This window comes from Ipomoea nil, unplaced genomic scaffold (genome assembly GCF_001879475.1).
Source record: "Ipomoea nil cultivar Tokyo-kokei standard unplaced genomic scaffold, Asagao_1.1 scaffold3384, whole genome shotgun sequence".
NCBI classification, from domain to species: Eukaryota; Viridiplantae; Streptophyta; class Magnoliopsida; order Solanales; family Convolvulaceae; genus Ipomoea; species Ipomoea nil.
This window is the reverse complement of record NW_017619812.1, coordinates 713,384-731,262: the sequence shown is the minus strand read 5'-3', so window position 1 is coordinate 731,262 and position 17,879 is coordinate 713,384. Positions and strand designations below refer to the sequence as shown.

General features: G+C 37.5%; 1 long non-coding RNA gene and 3 other non-coding genes across 4 annotated transcripts; 2 read left to right on the top strand and 2 right to left on the bottom strand.

Annotated features, from left to right (window-relative positions):
• Window positions 1-3,183: 3,183 nt before the first annotated feature.
• On the bottom strand, window positions 3,184-13,712 carry LOC109171006. Its single transcript, XR_002052513.1, has 3 exons — window positions 13,700-13,712; window positions 11,898-11,899; window positions 3,184-3,294 (listed from the first exon to the last, which is right to left on the bottom strand). It is a non-coding gene; the product is annotated as an uncharacterized LOC109171006 (long non-coding RNA).
• A 290-nt stretch (window positions 13,713-14,002) lies between these two features.
• On the top strand, window positions 14,003-14,089 carry TRNAS-GGA. The gene has a single exon. It is a non-coding gene; the product is annotated as a tRNA-Ser (tRNA).
• A 1,358-nt stretch (window positions 14,090-15,447) lies between these two features.
• On the bottom strand, window positions 15,448-15,520 carry TRNAT-UGU. The gene has a single exon. It is a non-coding gene; the product is annotated as a tRNA-Thr (tRNA).
• A 1,671-nt stretch (window positions 15,521-17,191) lies between these two features.
• On the top strand, window positions 17,192-17,264 carry TRNAF-GAA. The gene has a single exon. It is a non-coding gene; the product is annotated as a tRNA-Phe (tRNA).
• The last annotated feature ends 615 nt before the right edge of the window (window positions 17,265-17,879 follow it).

The window sequence follows — 17,879 nt, the reverse complement described above, 5'->3', positions numbered from 1 at the left end:
TCTCTTAAGCTCGAACCCTTCACGTCATCATGTAAGGAACCACATTTGCCCGAATCAAGAATTATGCCTCCATTCTCTTTTCCTTCTTTTTCAACACTCTTTTGTTCAACAAGTAATGAGAGTCTCGGATCATTCACATGAACCAGCAAGTATTGGGAATCATTGGATATATAGATAGGCAAATGTGTGCCATTATCCTTAAGAACTCCAATGCCTCCCAAATTCAAAATTTCTCTGAAGTTCTCTCCAAGGGAAGTGTTCTCCATTGGTGAGACATCCTCATTCAAATCATGTGCTCCATTAAGAACTTCCTCATCTAATGGGCAACTCTCTATATGTTCCTTGCCATCATTACCTTGCAACTCTACATTTTCCTCCCAGCTTGGTGTCTCCATTTCAATGCATTTATCAAATATTTCTTCATCTCCCTCCCTAAGATCCTCATCATCCTTTTTATTTCTCTCAACTTCATGACCTTCATTTGGCAAGAGCAACTCTTCTAGAACCTCTCCATTAAATGAATCTTGAAGTGGCTCTTGAATTGTCAAATCTTGTTGTCGTGCTATCATGTGATCGAGTAGAGCATTCATGCGATCAAGTTGAGCATTCATGTGATCTTGTAACTCCAGATATTTCGAGCACGCTTGCCCTTGATACTTGTAATTGGGATCCATGATAAAGCAATTTTCCGCCTCATGAGGTCCACCACATATCATGCACCATGAGGGTTGTGGAGTAGGTGGTGTGCATCTTTGATAAGTAGCTTGACTCATGTTGGCACAAAATCCTTGAGTAGATTGTTGAGGGATCTGGTTAGTGGGGTTGAGCGTGTAACAATTTTCCACAAAGTGATTCCCACCACAAAATGAGCACCATTGGAGTTGTGATGTTTGATATGAACTTTCTTGATAATATCCTTGACTAGAGTTGGCAAAATTTGAGAAAGGGAATTGTTGTTCCATTCCTCCATATTCTCGATTCATATTCCAACTCATCTCATAACCTTGAGAAGGAGGGTAAAACGGTGGCATGGTTCCTTGGGATGCATATCTATCCATAGACTTAATCACACTCAAAACAATGAACTTGTTATGGGTTAGCAAAATAAAATAAAATAAAATAGAAAATAAAAAAAATAAAAATGAACTAGTCTCCTAGAATAAAGATTTCACTAATGTTAATACTAGAAGCACCACCTCCCCGGCAACGGCGCCAATTTGATGCGTAGTATATTTGCAAACAAATAATTCTCGGAGTACGAGTTATCGATCCACAGGGAAGTGGTTGTATCAAGCACTAGTTACTAACTTATTCATTAGAGCTAATCCTAACAATTACTTAGATGATTGATTGGCATAAAATAAATAAAAAATAAAACAGAGGTTCAGGATTTTGAAAACAATTAGAGAGAAGTTGAGATTCATGGGATTCAAGTATTTAATCACCTAGTGCCAATTATCGTTTGCAATATTTAGTTTGGAATTAAGATTTGTGTGGGAATGCAAAGTGGAATCGAATTACTCCCGTAATCTCTATTCCTAGTGAATTTCCACTCCCATGGCTTAAACACCCAATAACATCAAAGATCAGCATTCAATTATTCCTAATTACTACCATCTCCCGATTGGCAACAATCTAGAATAAACTTCCCCTAATAAGTTCCCCTTTCCCAAGGACCAACCATTAGGTGCAATCGTGTGTGCCCTAATTTATGCCCCAACTCCCATTGGTGACACAAACATGGCTATGAAGCTAGTAACTATGGCCATTAATTACAAGCATCAAACAATATTATCACGATTGCAACACAAGTATTAAACCCAAATAATAATATATTAAAGAAACTGAGAGCTCAGGCACATAGGTTCATAAACACTTTTACCCAAGAATCTCTAAAGAATTTAGCCAAGCATGACTAAATTATACATAGCAAATATAAATAAAGAATTACAAATCATCAAAAGAGTACAAGAATTAACCAGACGATTTTCCCAAATCTCCCTAGTCTTCTTCTTGCTTTCCAAGACAACTTGTGGCTCTTGATTTCTCTCCTTCTTGTCTCCAAGAATCTCTGAATTCTCTCGGTCTCGGTCTCCCCCCATTAGGGTTGAGGAAGGAGGGATTTTATAGTGGGTACAAAGTTGAGATGAAATAGGAATCTTGTACCAAATTGGACTCAAATTCTAATTCCTATATTTAAATAAAGAAATTGTCGTCTTTAATGATATTTAGAATTTGGAAGATTCCTTGAATTGCTAACTTTTAATATGGAGATATGAGCCTTGAAATCCGCGCAATTGATATTAGGAAAAGAGATCTCGCGCTTGTATTGAATTTCGCCCAGCTGCGCCACTTTAAGCGTCTGTTTTTATCCCAGAAATAGACGCCTATTCTCTCGACGCGTCGAGAATTTTCTCCACGCGTCGAGACTTCCTGTGCGCGAATTAGTTAGCTACTGGAAAATTTCGACGCGTCGAGCCCTTGGCTCGACGCGTCGAGTCCACTGGGCCCCGAACTCGTCCAAAATTGCTCAAAACTCATCCTTGAACTTCCCTTGCTCATATCTTTGACCTAAAATGGTTCAAAAACACTAACAAACACCGTAAAACATTCAAAACAAGTGTGAACCATAATTAAATGATAATAGCAAGGAAAATATGTATTAAATAAGCAAAATTAAAGAACTTAAATACTGAGATGATTCAAAATAACTATAATAACAAGCAAAGATGTGATAACATCATTATATATATATATATATATATATATATATATATATATATATATATATATATATATATATATATATATATATGAATAATATACTAGTACCGTGCGTACTAAGTACTAAGTATTATTCATATATATATATATATATATATATATATATATATATATATATATATATATATATCTAAGTACTATATTCGCTCATTAGTTATTAAACTCTAAAAAGAACTAATTATTAAATAGTAAGAGATAATTAATGCTAAATTATTATAAAGATGTACCTAAAATATGAGTGTAAAATATGCCTATCAATATATATATATATATATATATATATATATATATATATATATATATATATATATATATATATATATATATATATATATATATATATATATATATATATATATATATATATATATATATACTCCCCATCCCAGGCGGGGAATTCAAAATTGTCCCCATCCCCATCCCAGATCCCCTATTTTTGTCCCCATTCCCGTCCCCGTAGGGGCGGGGAATCGGGTTCCGCGTTGGGTGCGGGTACAATTGACATCCCTACTTGTGACATTGGTACTGATTTGGAGCCCTCCACACTGATCCACTATGATTCGAGTCGTTGTGATGACTCGGCGGTGAATGACTTGGTTTGGCTATGTCCTTTGAGGATTTGGAACCTTGTCAACGATTGATTGATTGTGTTACTCGATGATAACCACATTGTTGATGATTGTGCTTACCTTACCTTACTTTTTATCTCTTGATTCGTTATCTCTATTCCTTGAATTGATCTATATCGTTGTCTCGTGGTATTGAGTGGTATTGTTGAGCACATTTCATGTATGGTCGGAGTATTACCTCTATTCCTTGTGATTTATAAAGCTAGAGTTGTTTAAGGATATACTTATGTATTCCCAAATCTCAAAATGGTTTTTATCTATAAAGTATACAATTATGTATTTCAACGCGTTGGAGTTGGGTTGCTTAGCATTATCGCTAACGGCTGTTATACCATATGTTTTTCAGGTGTTTAGTCGATCCGAGAGCGCGATAGTTGGAGCCCGGTTTATACTAGTTTCCCCTTCCTCTAGCTTAGATGTTTTGGCATGTGAGCCCTTGAACTTGTAGACTTTGTGGAGAGTGGATTTTGTAATAGCCTGTGCATCTAGGTTGGATGGCCTAGGTGTGGCATGACATCCCTATTCCTATGTTAGCCTCCGCTGGATTTTATATGTTAATGGTTAGACTTTTTACCTATCTTCTAAGTTTGAATACTTATTATATGTCTAGTTTTGGGGGCGTTGTAGATATTCGAAAAGCTTTTGATCTTCCAGAAAGGGATAAATCATATCACACTAATTTCTCATACTATGTGTATGATCACGTTGCTTTCTACGAGAGTATTCGAAACAAACAATCTCCACCCGAGATTAAATTTCCGATCAATTAGAAATCTTTTAAGATGGACTATGAGTTCACGGTTGATATTCTAAACAAGATAGTGGAACACAAGACATCCGATACTGATGATGTCTCCACTGAAAAGTTGAAGATGTTCCATGCATTTCTTCATGACAATAAGGTGGACTGGTCACATATTGTTTTTGAATTTTCGAAGTCAAATGTGGCTTCTGGCAAGAAAGAAAATAGAGGCTTCAAAAGAAACGTTGGTTTCGATCTCATGATAGGTAGACTGTTGGAATCAAAAGAAGTTCCTCTCAGGAAAGGAACACCGATAGGACCTAAAATGTACCATATGAAGTCAATGCATCTTGGTTACGCGAAAGAAAAAGCTCTCGAAATGGGAGTCGCACCACCTGAACCACCCAAGACGCGTTCAAAACGAAAGAAGGTCTCTGAAGCTGATGAACCCGAACCAGTAGCAGTTCTGAAAAAAAAAAGATTAAGAAAGGCAATCGAGAATGAAGAACCTATTCCAGTTCCAGCAGTTGTTCCGACACCAGAAACAAACAATTCATCAAAGAATAGGCTTCTTAGAAAAAAGAGATTTGAAATTAAACCTTCCAAGAAGAAAAAGTCTAAAAAAAAAAGAGAGGAAGAAATCATCATCTATAACACCTTCTGGCCCTACTCGAAAGTCAACCCTAAAGAGGATTACACCCATAAAGATTGGAGAAGTAGAAGAAGTTACTCACGATACTAAATCTAAGGAATCCAGTTAAGATGAAACACCCTTGGATAAGTCAACTGCTAGGGCCAAGGCGAGTCAAACAAGGTTACTTGCAGAAGCAAGGTCTAAGGGTGAGCCTGACAAAATACCAAAACCTGAGTTGTCGAAAGATTTCACAGTTGACCCCATACACAAGAAGGCTGTTAAGTTGCCTTTTGTCGAGTACAGTGGAATGAAAATCCACACATAACTTGTGTCATATGCTTACTCTTCATCCAGTTCAAGCACATGGATTGAATCTTCCTCACCCGAGTCTATATCTAAGGGGGAAGTTGACAGTGGTTTACAACGCACAAGGCAATGGTTTCAATGCCCTTTCAGAAGGAAAAATTTCTGAGTTAAATTAACCTTCGGCTCTTACACAAAAACCTGCTAAAGCAGAGAAGGCCAAAACGGTTCTTACACAAGAACCTGCTGAAGCAGGGAAAGCCGAACGTTTGATTCAGTCTCCGAAAGACGATAACTTAAGTCTTGCACAAGAACTTGTTTAATCAGCAAAGACGAGAGAAGTGATCATTGCCACTACTCAAGAAGAACATGTTGAAAATGTTTCACTCACTGAAGATCAAATCCTTAAACAAGCTATCACAAATGACTACCGCAGAGTTCATAGTTGGCAAGAATAGAGGACCTCGAAGCTTGAATCTCTTGTTGAACGACTTGACAACATGTGGGACGAAGAAAGTTTTTCTCTTACATGGCTCAAGACTCAAAATGTGTATGAAGAAACAAGACTTGAAACCATAAAACGAGCCTACTCATACAAGTTAACCAACAGAAATCTTGCAAAAGGAAAAGCTCAATCAATTAATCTTGATATCGAAAAGCCATCACTAGACAAGGAGTGTGAAGCAGAACTAAAAGACCTTAGAGTTTCCATGCGGCTATCAAAAATCAAGGTCGAACATGATCAGTTGCACAGGAATGACCCCGAGGCAAGCACGAGTCATGTGCGATAATCTAATCCAATTCCAAGCTCTCCAGAAGAAGAAGATAATAATGAAGATGATGAGAGTGATCAAGATGAATCAAGACGAAAGAATCATAGTGATGATGATGATGACGATGATCATGATGATAATCATGCTGATGGCAATACCATGATCACCGACTCAAAAGATGGAAATTCACATCACAACGGAACTTCTAATTCAGGTGATGCTAAAAAAGATCATTCTTCGAAAGATGTTAGTGAACCATGTCCAAGATAAGCCAGCGATGGAAATTTGAATGCATTGCTCGGCGCAAGACATGAAGACTCCATCCACAAATAAATACATGAACCAGAACATCTTGCCCCTTCAGCAGACATCCTTAGCACAACAGTTATTCTTTCAGCTTTAAGGAAGCTAAGTACTGGGAATATCACAAACTTTAAGGGGGCGTTTGGTTCAGGTTATATAACATAACCAAGGGAATGTGAAAGTCCAAAGCTCACATTCCGGTGTTTGGTTCATATTATCTTAGGGAATCTAACATTCCCAAGGAATGTCACATTCCCTCCACATAGGATTTTGAAGGGAATGTGATTCCCTTCAAAATCTTAGATAATGTAAGATAACCTTGGTTATCTTTAGGATATTATAGTGTGTATAAAAGATAACCCTAAATCAAACATGATTATATTACATACCCCAATTTTAACCAAACACATAAATCTGACATTCCCAGTAATCTGACATTCCCAGCAATCTAACATTCCCTAAGGTAATCTGACATTCCGTGAACCAAACGACCCCTAAGGAGTTAAGGAAAACACTTCGTCATACCAAGAGAGCAAGTGTCGAGACGAAAGATTGTGTTTACTCAGAAGGAAGAGCGACCCGAGATCACATCTCTGCACGAGATAACTCCTTTGAGCAAGCCACATTAAATTCTCTAAACTCTACCAATTCTGTGATGAATGGCCTTGCTAAATCAATGGAGAATATGCTTCAAGATATGATGTTAGTCCAGTCCAATCAACTCAAGTTTGAAGCAAATCAAGAGAAAATCCTAAAGGAACATCACAACATGAAGCATTCCAATTTCAATCTAAAGGAAAGGGTCGACCTTGGATGCACAAAGGTGGACATGGTTCATGATGACTTGTTTAAAGTTGGTAAAACCAAATGGCTACCTTGAATTATGTCAAAGAAATCTTACTTTTTCTTCAGGCTCTTACTCAACCCTTAAACTCGGCACTGGATGATGCCAAAAAGGGGGAAAGAAGAGATAGAGATGACAAAGCAAACGAAATGAGGGACGAAAGAAGCAATTCAAATCCTGGAGGAAATTCCAGTAGCCCTTGTTACCTCCCATCTCATAATCAAACAAGAATACTCAACCCGAGCTATCTCGAGGCACTCGCAGAGCTAGTCAAATGCAAAGGCAGCAACTTCGTCAAAAGTGGATGTGCGACAAATCCATAACGATTGATGCAGAAGGAAATTTCCTCCCCTTTGAACCCTATAAAGCAGGAAGTGGAAAGCACTTTGAAGGTTGCAATATGCCAATTCATATGAAAGGGAGAGACAATCAGACCAGACAAGAATATCAAAGAGCCGGAAACAAAGAGATCAGAGAAGAAAATGAAAAATAGCGTCTTGAAGAAGAAGAAATGAAAAGGAAGAGAGAACAAGACCTTGCCTACTTTCAAGAAGTGCAAGAGAAGATAAAAGATGCTAATCTAGCTGCAAAGCATAGTGCCGTCTTCAAAATTCACGAAGAATCTGGCAAAAGCTATGTCGAAGGGATGAGCTCCATAGAACTTGTTTTTTGTGGAACAATGGAGTCTTTCTAGGCCGAAACATTCTCGAAGCATACAACAATTACATGAACTATATCATGTCCGATAAGTATGCAGAAGTGGCTCGAGACAAAGATATTTGAGCATTCAGAAAAATCATAAATGATGAACTTGATTACCAGAAGATGATCAAAGATCAAGAAGCCAAAGAGAAGGAGACCCGAAGGCAAGAAGCTCTACAGAAACAGAGATTAATGAACATGTAATATCTAGATGTTTCATTCCTTTTGTAACGTGAATTCAACATGAATGAAATTTATCTTTCTGCGGGTTGCGTTGAGTTTTTATTGTTTTGTTTACTTAGATCTCTCTTGTAAACTCAACTATATGGCTGTTTTTTAATGAAAATCCTTTCGTGGATAATTTCAGCCTTATAACGAGAGTATAGGTTTTGGCATCATAAAAAAGGGGGAAACTATTAAGAACAAGTGTACTTAGATTTTGATGATACCAAACTCACTAGGAATGTAGAACACTATTTTGCTCTCGTTATTTTGTGTCTTTCGTGCTAGACGAAACTTGTTCATGCTCAACTTATGATTCATGTTTAGCAGAACATTTACACGAATCAGAGCAGTTCTCAGTCAACTAGGACAAGTTGAAGAGAAGAGAAGATCAAGAGAAGACCGAGAGATCAGCTAAGACCGAAACCTAGAAGGGTCTATCTCTTGTGTGATCATCAAATGATAAAGAAAGATCATTTGATCTGGAAAGATAACGAATGATAAGGTCAATCTTTCGTTACCAAAGCCCAAGACTACGAGTCAAAGTCTTACTCGATTGGACAAGTTCTATATGATTGTTCAGAAGCATATTTGTCCAAGTCTCAATACTGGGAAAATCATCCTAGACAAATGGTGTCCAAGGAATGATATTTCAAATATCAAGGAGCATTAAATGATTGGTACTTTTGTCAATACAAAAGGACAAAAAGGTAGGTAACCTTTTTGAAACCAACGGCTACACAGTACAGCCGCATTAAACTGTCCTTGCCCAGTAGTTATTACATGCCGGTTAATAGGTTTGAAATTTTCATCTCCCTCCGACAGATGGATTTCTCACCCTATAAATACCCATCTTCATCACTTGAAGAAGGTGCTGGTCTTTATCACTCTTTGTTATCAAGAAAAGCTCTTAAAACTCTCTAGTCAGAAGCTTTCTTAACCAACGTGTGTTTGTGAAGATTTTTCTCAAAGATCATCTACTTTTAAAGTCTTCACAACATCAAGAAATCTTGCATTGTCTATACGAAGATCAAGAACATCAAGACAAGATTTCAAGTTGGAGATACCATCAATCTTTTCCAACACTCAACTTTGTCGGAGTTGATAGAGGCGGAGTAAACTCGGAGGAGTTAAAAAACCTAGCAAGTTATTGTCCGGCTTAGTGATCAAGGAAGCAAGCTTGGATTAGTTTTTATTAGGAGTGATAGTGCAAACCCTTTCACGAGTTGTGAAAGAAGAGTGGAGTAGGCTTAGTTAACAGATGAACCACTATAAAAATCTCTCTCTCTCTCTCTCTCTCTCTCTCTCTCTCTCTCTCTCTCTCTCTCTCTCGTTACTTGTCTTTAACCATCTGCATTGCATTGCATCTACATTCATCAAAGCATAATATTTTACAACGAAAGTGTGCAAAGAAACAATTAAAAAGGATACGTATTTTCCGCTGTGCCTTACTCTTTCGAAATATGTTTTAAAAATTGCATAGAGTCTATTCACCCCCCCCCCCCCTCTAGACTCTCATCCTTAGTATCAGGACCAACAAAGTACTTTTTCATGTACTAAAAGTACCTTATCTATGTACGTAAAGTACATTTTTTAAAAGTACATTATTTGAGTACTGAACGTACATTATTTGAGTACTGAAAGTACATTATTTGAGTACTGAAAGTACATTATTTTATATATTCTATCAAATAATGTATCTTCAGTACACAAATAATGTACTTTTAGTATATTAAAAATGTACCTGATATTCATGGTCCACACAGGCATGACAAAAAAATTGATGAAAGAAGGAGAGGCGGGGAAAGGTGAGAGGGCTAACCTTGATCGAAAAGAGAGGTGATGGCTAGAAGAACGGAACTGACTCGAGAAGAGGTAGAGCGCATGTCGTCGAAAAAAGGAGGATGAAAAAGGTCCCCGGAGAGGAAGGGGAAGAAGATTTCTCCGAAAATTGGAGATAATGAGAAGTCGAAGTGCAGAAGGGGATTGTGTTAATGGACATGATTATTTATAAGTATGGCCGGCTGGCCAGATCATGACACTTGTGCTCCATCAGACGTGGGGGGGGGGGGGGGGGAGACGTCACGACGAGGCAGTTACAAAAAGACGCACATCGAGACTGTAACCAGCGGAGATCGAGGAGTTATCATAATTACAGGTCAGTAACCGTACCTATTCTCAGAACTAGTCAGATGTAGGAAAATAAGGTTGGAAAAACCCAATAATAATCCTACAGAAAAGGATTATTATTTTCTTGAAATATTGGGAAGGAAAGGACAAAGGGATACGGCTTGGGTGGTTAGTACGAGTCGAGCGAATCAATCTTTCCTTAAAATCGTATTTGCTACCTCCCAGAAGCGCTATGAGCGTTGTACCCTAAGTTTCCCAGGATAAAACGTACTACGGTTCAATGTTTGAGCACCCAAACGAATAAACCCAACGAACGAGATCTTGGGATGAACACATCAGGCTATGAAAAGAGTAGAAGTAGAGAGTTCTGAGAGTTGCCAAAATAGAGCTTGGGATGAGCACAGTAGAGTAGAGAGTTTTGAGAGCTGCCAAAATATAATTTCGTTGTGTTTTTTTTTTTTTTCAATCTGAAGGTGGTGTAAATAGCATTCATAAACTGTACAGGCTCTACCGGTAGACAGGGATTTGATTTGCACCCCCCTGCACGCGAGAAAGGGCCTCTATGCTATACAAGTCAATATGTTTTAGAAAGGCTCTTGTATGAATTGTGGTGCAAACCCACTTCCCAAACTAATGTGGAACAAAAGCTACTTTAAAGCCTTTCCCCTTCATTTTCCAACTCAAATGGGTCTACTTTGAGAATCAATTTCCCATTCACCCATTATCCGTTTTGAGCGTATAATATATCAATTTCTTCGCCTCACTACGAAGAACCTGGATCCACTTTCACCCGACCCAAATCGAAAGTGGACCCACTAATAATTGTACCACAAAATAGCTACTTAAAATGCCAATTTATGCTATTTTTCCAACATCAGATAGGTGGCGAAACCAGTCAGCATAGTAGCACGCGCCCGACTAAGTGCCTGTCTAAGCTAAAGGAGATAGCGATAAACCAGTCGAGAATCCGAGCACTACACTTGGTGATTTTATTCTACTTTCCTAAGTTGTCACTCGTCTAGACTTCAGGAAAGTGAGGGACTGGTGATAGATATCCCCCATATGGGTACTCAACCTGGAGCATGTAGGGTAGTCAGTCCCGATTGCCTAGGGACACTTACCAATTCAAGAGAAGATGCCCCATTCGCAAGCAGCGATGGTACGGGCACCCAGGTGAGCAGATTTCATAGTCGGTGTGTCCCCGACTGGGTTCCTAATTGGTTGGGATGGACGACCAGGCTCAGTAGTCGGTGTGTCCCCGACTGGGTCCATAGAGGGCTTTGATGGGCGGCTAGGCTCAGTAATCGACGTGTCTCCAACCGAGAACCAAGCTGGTCGGGATGGGCGAACAGGCTATGCAATCGGAGCATCCCCGACCGAGTCGCAATCCAGAGGTGGTTAATGGGCGGATTTTGTGGAGATTCTTTCCTTGAGCGGCAAGCTGTTTCCTTTCTCATTTTAGGCAATCAATGAACAGATTTCGGTAGTTTCTAAAGCATACCTTTAGTTATTTTCCGTTTTTTTCTTGCCTTGTAGAGGATCCAACTCCTTGTATAAATACTCCCCGGGGGTCACCTTGGAAAGGGTTCGAAAATTCAATCCATTAACGTTACTCTGCTCCTTTTTTTCTCGCAAAGACAATTCACTTGTTAAACCTAGTATTTTACGGTAGTGTTGGCCCGCCAATCGGCTGCTTTAGGTCGTAAAACCAACATTGGCACCGTCTGTGGGGATCGATACAAAAGGACTCGTCTCTAAGCTTTGCTAATGGCACGAACCCGTCGCAACGTCACTGACTCTGAGTACAATATATATAGTATGTGTTCATAACTACTTTCTCAACTTACTGAATCACAAAGAGTCAATACTGACCTCAATGGACGATACCATGACCTCTCATTTAGGAGAGTTACTTTGTGCCACTAGACCATAATGTCATTGGCAATATAATCTTTTACATGATAGTGAAAGAAACATTAAAAAGAGTTAATTACCAAAATTGTCCCTTGACTATAGCGAAATTGCCAATTTGGTTCTCGACTTTTTTTTTTTTTACCAATTAAGTCCTCAACTTTAAAAATCTTAACCAATTTCGTTCTCCGTTAGTTTTGCCGTTAGACTTCCATTAACTTGGGACCAAATTGGTAATTTTGCTATAGTCAAAGGACAATTTCAGTAATTATCTTTAAGCGTGGCAATTCGGTTCGGTTTTCCCGAACATTGAAGTAATTAACCGTACAGAACGATTCAGTTAAATACCGAAACAAAATACCATTTGATTTTATTTAAAATATTGTTGGTCCCAAAAGAGGTAAGGTGAAAGTCTAGAGGGGGGGGGGGGGGGGGTTGAATAGACTTTCAAACTTTTTAGCACAATACAACAATTGCTAAGGCAACAGAGAAACCAATACTCTTAACTAGATTGTTAGAGTCCGGTGCAAAGCGGAAATAATAAACGATACGGTGTGTGTGTAGATTGTGTCAAGATTATTCTCGTGAGAAGCAAGCAAGAGTAGTAAGTAAAGAAAACAGTAAAGAACACAAGACAATTTATAGTGGTTCGGAGGTGATGTAATCCTCCTACTCCACTTGCTCTTATCTCCAAGAGCAATTCACTATATCCACCACTTTTTGGTTCCAAGATACAATGAATTCCGTGATCTAGTGCTTTGATCACCAAGCCCACACTAATCACGCCCAGTGCCACCAACACTGCTGCTTCGGGTTTCACGTCGCCGCGTTACTTTCCCAGGATTTCACAACTCCGCGTTACTCCCCCCCCCCCCCCCGTCTTCTACACTCCCGTAGAAACGTATCCTTCCGTGATCTAGTGCTTTGATCACAAAGCTCGCACTAATCACGCCCAATGTCTTCCGACACTGCTGCTTCGGATCTCACAACTCCGTGTGACAATTCAGGATTTCACAACTCCGTGTTACTTTCATCCTTTCCCTTGTTTTGCTCCAAAACAAGTTTTGCCTTGATTCCAACTTTGAGACTCTGTAGATGATCTTCAATGGTGCGCTGAGTCTCTTGTAGTTGATGAAGATTTTAACACTCTTGGATATTTCTTTTGTAAGCTCTGTATCACTCTGAGTGTTTATCTCACAAAGAATATATCAATTTAAGCTCTTGAGATGGAAAGCTTTCTTTGAATTTCGTATGCTCTGTTTAGCTCTGTTCTTTGCTTTTTGTATTCATGCTTCTTGCTATTTGCTTCTACTTTCCATTGCTTCAATCTTCATCTATTTATAGCTGGTAATGAGAATCCGTTCGTTGGAAAGAAACGTTCTTATTTTTGAATTTCATCTAGCTGTTTAGCCTTTTCAGAGGATAAGATAAGGTTACAGATATGTCAGAGATTTTCTGCAAGTTGAGCTTGGGGTTTTTGCAAAAATGGCGTCCCATAAATCTTCATCTGGTGTAGATCACGCCTTTTGGGATTTTTATCTTCAAAATATAATCCCAAATATAACCCCATACTAGTTAGACTAGTATTTTTGCTTCTGCAACTTCTTCTTGTAATTCCTCTGTACTTCACGTGTCTGGGTTAATTTACTAATTAACTGTTTCCAGACTTCATCTCTTAAATTGACTTGGGAAATCTCTTCCCATGTGAACTTCATCCCTTACTATATTTGGAAATGAAATCTCATCCCTTCCTTGATTTGTCAATTGAAATCTCACCCCTTACTTGATTTGGACTTGCAATCTCATCCTTGATTTGTCAATTGAAATCTCATCCCTTGCTATTTATATCTCCTTCTGCCCCAAGGTGAGATACGTGAACTTCAACGGAAAGAAAAAGCGTTCTTTGCTTTGACTTTGATAAAAAATTGTCAGTTAAAGTTCAAATGGATTGGTCATACCTATCCAATAATCATGAATATAAAAGACTCGCTAATCACTCGGTTTTTGGGGCATAATAATTATGTAGGAGAGATGGCCGAGTGGTTCAAGGCGTAGCATTGGAACTGCTATGTAGGCTTTTGTTTACCGAGGGTTCGAATCCCTCTCTTTCCGTACCTTCAGTTAATTCACCGATTGGACTAGCACCAATGGATCAAATCATAGCAATGGATACAATTATTCCAACAACGAGTTCCTTATTTTTTTTGATATAGATCAGCAATTCCTAATTGCTGTGACGCGGAAACGTAAAATAAAATACCATAAAGAAACCAAAATACTGGAAGAGTCGACAAGGAATGAAAATAGACCTTTGGTCTATGATACAGAGATGAAATAGAATCCGGATCAAACCTTATCTTACTTAACCTTAGGTTCATTTACTTTATTACTTTACGGAAAAATTTTTAGGAACCTCTGTTCTTTTAGTTAGTCTGATGAGAATAATATTCTATGACTAGAAATTCATTTATTTTCAAACCGACCCATTTAGTATCTATTATTTGATTGACTAAGCCTTTATAATATGGGGATGGGTCAAGGGCCAAATGGTTTGGCAATTCCTCATGAGGGGATGACTCGAGAGAATTTTGAATCAGAGCTCTGGATTTTTGGTTATCCTTCGACGTAATAATATCTTGGGGTTTGCAGCGATAACTCGGTATATCTACTATACGACCATTGACTAAAATATGTCGATGATTCACTAATTGACGGGCTGCAGGAATAGTCGAAGCCATACCCAATCGAAAAAGGATGTTATCCAAACGCATTTCAAGGAATTGTAGTAAAACTTGACCTGTTGACCCCTTGGCTTTTCTGGCAATCCGAACGTATTGAATTAACTGTCGTTCTGTAAGACCATAATGAAAACGCAATTTTTGTTTTTCTTCTAGGCGAATACAATATTGAGATTTTTTTCCCGGAACGCGATTGGTTTCTAAGATCACTTTCAGCCCTAGGCCTTTTATTAGTTAGTCCTGGTAAAGCCCCCAGGCAACGTATTTTTTTGAAACGAGGTTCTCGGTTACGCGACATAAAGACTCCTTAATTCTGATATTCTTATTGAGTATTTACTATGTACTATTTCTTTTTATTTACTTACTTAATTGAATTTACTGAATTTCCTATTTAGCTTAGAATGAATTCTTATCTTTTATTTATTTCATTTTCAATTGAATTTGTTTATTGAATTCTTTTTTCCAGACTAAACCTAAACTGAACGAGATGATAAAGTAAACAAATTTTACTGAAGTAGTGTACTATAAAGAGAATGAAATGAATTGGATAAATACCCTTATATTATACATTTTCTATTATCTATTTTTCTATTTAAAAAAAGGAATCCTTTTCCTGATATAGTTGGAAGTTCCTATAACCTAAACTTAAGAAATTGACACTATTTCAATATTCTTTGATTTCAATTCAAAGGGACATTATCAATCATGTAAAAAATGGAATCAAAAATGAAAAGCCAGCTATCGAAATCGAACCGATGACCATCGCATTACAAATGCGATGCTCTAACCCCTGAGCTAAGCGGGCCCCCATCACATAAATTTTATATGCACAGGAATTCAATATCAATAAACCTTGGGAATCTTGGTTATGAACTATGTATTTTATATATTTCTTAATATTTCTGATTCTTAGCTATTCCTAAACTAGATGAATATAGAATTAGACTTTGAAAATGAGATTTTTATTCTAAAACATAATGATTCATATAGGATTTCGATTTCTTTATCAGAATTATAATCTTAATATTCTTATTATCTTAATAATTATTAGATAGGGATAGTAAATATTAACTTATATTTCATATTTTTTTAGCTAGTCAAATTTTATTTTTCATTTTTTCTGAATTCACCTGAGATTTGAAATCATTTTTTTACAGTTCGTTTTTTTTTTTTTTTAATTATTGAATTATATATATTGGATTTGAGTCTATATCTATATAATATAGATTTTTCATTCTAGATTGATTTCCAATTGTTTTGTTTACTGCGATTATGAGTTATAACTAATAAGACATTCCTGCGCTTTTATTCGTACTTTTCTTCGTAAAGGAGTTAAGACAAAAAAAAAAAAAAAGAATCGACCGTTCGAGTATTTCAAATTGAGTGTAAAAATGACAGAAAGAGAGACATATATCTATATTTCTATATTATGGGGGTATATATTCATCTGTATTGAATTGCGGATACAGAAAAGATAAAATCATTTTAGACCAAAAATGCATCTCCTTTTCCTAGAATCTCCTTTTCCTATATTAGGTAAGAAAGCAAAGAGGAGAAAACGCTTTTTTGAGATAGGAATCAGTATCTAATGAATTGAATGGTTCGAGTATAAATGAAAGAAAGAAAATAGGGAATGAGACATCACAACAAGATCTTCATCTCAAAACAAAAAGAAAGGGGGATATGGCAAAATCGGTAGACGCTACGGACTTAATTGGATTGAGCCTTGGTATGGAAACTTACTAAGTGATAACTTTCAAATTCAGAGAAACCCTGGAATTAAAAAAATGGGCAATCCTGAGCCAAATCCTGTTTTCCGAAAACAAACAAAAGTTCATAAAAAAATGATAGGTGCAGAGACTCAATGGAAGCTGTTCTAACAAATGGAGTTCACTGTATTGAAGAAAGAATTGAATAATCATTGAATTGATTAAATCATTCACTCCATAGTATAGTCTGATAGATCTTTTAACGAACTGATTAATCGGACAAGAATAAAGATAGAGTCCTGTTCTACATGTCAATACCGGCAACAATGAAATTTCTAGTAAGAGGAAAATCCGTCGACTTTAAAAATCGTGAGGGTTCAAGTCCCTCTATCCCCAAAAGCCTAGTGGACTCCCCAACTTTTTATCCCATCCTGTTTTTCATTCTCATTGGCGGTTCAAAATTCCTTATCTTTCTCATTCACTCTATTCTTTTACAAATGGATCTGAGCGGAAATGGCTTTTTCTTATCACACGCCTTGTGATGGATATTTGATACACGTACAAATGACCATCTTTGAGTTTGAGCAAGGAATCCCCATTTGAATGATTCACAATCAATATAATTACTCATACTGAAACTTACAAAGTCATCTTTTTGAAGATCGAAGAAATTCCGGGACTTGGATAAAACTTTGTAATCCGCTTTTGTTCTTTTAATTGACATAGACCCCAGCATCTAATAAAATTAGGATGCTACATTGGGAATGGTCGGGATAGCTCAGCTGGTAGAGCAGAGGACTGAAAATCCTCGTGTCACCAGTTCAAATCTGGTTCCTGGCACATCATGAATTTTTAGGAGTCCCCCTTCGGGACATGACTTGTTACTCCCCCTTTCGGGTCGGGGGAAATGGAATTTTTTATTTCAAAAATGGGCATGCTAGATCATCTATCCATATACAGTATAGATAGATCAACCGGGAGATTCCGCAATCTTTCTACAGATAGTGGGTGGGGGTATCCACCCCTAATGGCCATGTTCTATTCGGAGGAATAAAATAAAAATGATCTTTCGGAGAGATGGCTGAGTGGTTGATAGCCCCGGTCTTGAAAACCAGTATAGTTTTCAACAAACTATCGAGGGTTAGAATCCCTCTCTCTCCTTTTTTTGCTCATTGAATAGACTTGTTTCTTTATGGGTTTTGCCCGAACTGGTATCCAATCTCTTTTTTCTGGCTCGACTATCCCACTACAGAAAATTATTAGACTCTTCCCTTTCAAAAAAATTCCACAATACATCACATAATACAATACATCAAACAATCATTTATAGGATTTATAATGATTCCTAAGAGCAAACTCACCCCTTGCCTTGCATGCACTATCTAAATTTGGTCATTTAGTTTGGTAATAAAAACAAAAATGAATAGAAAAGAATAAAGGTTCGGGGCGTATATC